This window comes from Nematolebias whitei, chromosome 23, assembly GCF_014905685.2.
Source record: "Nematolebias whitei isolate Nwh7 chromosome 23, NemWhi1, whole genome shotgun sequence".
Classification (NCBI taxonomy): domain Eukaryota; kingdom Metazoa; phylum Chordata; class Actinopteri; order Cyprinodontiformes; family Rivulidae; genus Nematolebias; species Nematolebias whitei.
The window spans coordinates 6,901,301-6,903,460 of NC_056520.1; positions in this window are offsets into that span (position 1 = coordinate 6,901,301).

Consider the following 2,160-nt stretch of genomic DNA (forward strand, 5'->3'; position numbering starts at 1 on the left):
ACACACACAGTTTGACAGACATCTTTCTGTTGCATGTGTACCAACACACACTCAGTGTCTGGCTCTTATTTTTTCTTTACAGGTTTACATTTTAAGATACAGTAATTCAGAGATTTGGACACATTAATCAGTCTGCCCTCCATTTTTATTCCCAAGAAAACTTTGACTACATAATGCCTGCAAGTCAACAGTTTGGTGCCTGTTCCTATACTCTGAATCAGTAAATATCATCATGCAAAGCTTTGTTCTTGTAAAGTCGTAAAACCCTTTGTACTTGAGGCTTGAATCTGGTCCATGTGGTTCAGTTTTCAATGCTAAATGGTTTATTTTCCAAAATTTTTCCAATTTAAAATCTCCAACTTTCCCAGTTTACAAAATATCTGCTTATAATGTCTAAACTTTAAATGTTCCATACATAAATCAGCTATGTTCACTAAAAAGTGGCAATTTTTCTTGAATGTATACATTTTTTTCCCATACCAGTTTATTTATAGAGCACTTAAAACAGCAACAAGGCCAACCAAAGTGCTGTACAATAGAAACAAACAAGCACAGCAGAGAGGAAAACATAAAATAAAAATATACATACAAATAGCAGCAGATAATAAGTAAATGGCCAACACTGTGGACTACAGACTGGATCAAAACAAATCATACCGTGTCAAAGGCAATGGAATAAAAGTGGGTTATCAAGCGAGACCTAAAAACTGTGAGCGTGGGAGCCTGCCTGACAATCAGGGGTAACTCATTCCACAGTCTTGGACTTGCAACAGAGAAAGCCCTGTCACCTCGGTGCTTACGACGGGTTCCTGGAACTGAAAGAAGCATTTGGTCTGCTGACCTCAGAGAGCGTGATGGGACATATGGCTGCAGAAGATCAGTGAGATAAGATGGGGCAGAACTGTTCAGTGATTTAAAAACATACATGAGTATTTTGAACTGGATCCAAAGGTAAATGAGTAGCCAGTGCAGGGAGGCCCAAACTGGCGTAATGTGCTCTCTATGGTCTGTACCAGTTAAAAATCAGGCTGCAGCACTTTGGACCAGTTGTAGACGTGCAATGGAAGACTGATTGATTCCAAACAGAAGCGCATTGCAGTAATCGAGTCTGGATGTTTTGAACGCATGGATCACTGTCTCAAGATTATTTTTGGACAATATGGACTTCAGCTTAGACAGCCGCCTCAGCTGAAAAAAACAGGATTTAACAATCATGATTACATGACTGTTAAATTTCAAGGAAGAGTCCATTACTCCCAAATTGGTGACTCTTTGTTTCTCTAACAGAGCTAGAGAGTAAAGGTTAATGCAGTGGTTCATTAATGTGCCATTGGGATGAAACAACATGACTTCAGACTTCTTCTCATTGAAACTTAAGAAGTTTAAAGCCATCCAGTCCCAGATATCAGCCAGGCAGTCAAGAAGAGGTTTAATAGTGTGTACCTCTGTGCCTCAGGAGAAGTAAATTTGACAGTCATCGGCGTAGAAATGAAAGGGTATGTTGTGTTTGCGGAAAATAGCACCTAGTGGCAACAGGTGTAAAGAAAAAGAAGTGGACCGAGGATGGACCCCTGCGGTATCCCCCATTGAAATGCTGCCGATGCTGAAATGAAATCTTTGATGTTGACACAAAAGGTTCTGTCAGAGAGGTAGGACCTAAACCAATTGAGGGCTGACCCTGTGATGCCCACCCACAGCTCCAGCCTAGAAATGAGGATCTCATGGTCGATGGTGTTGAAAGCAGATTTAAGGTTTAATAGGACAAGCAGCACAGAATCACCTGCGTCTGTGGCTAGGAAAATGTTGTTAAAAACCTTCAGTAGAGCAGTTTCAGTGCTGTGGAGAGATTTGAAGCCAGATTGGAATAACTCTAGGATAGCATGATCCTCCAAGAAACATTTCACCTGAGACTCAACTATTTTTTCCAGTAGTTTAGAGGCAAATGGGGACAGGCCTGTAATTAGACATGACTGAGGGGTCAAGGTTAGGTTTTTTCAGGAGATGTTGGACAGTGTCTACACAAGGCTAGTTCAAGATAAACACCTTAACTTCTTGTTTTTTTTCTTTTACATGTTTTAAGTTCATTTCTCAGGTGAGGATACCATCTTTTAAATTTCTTCAAAATTTAAAAGAATGAGAAGTCATGTAGGACACATCGGT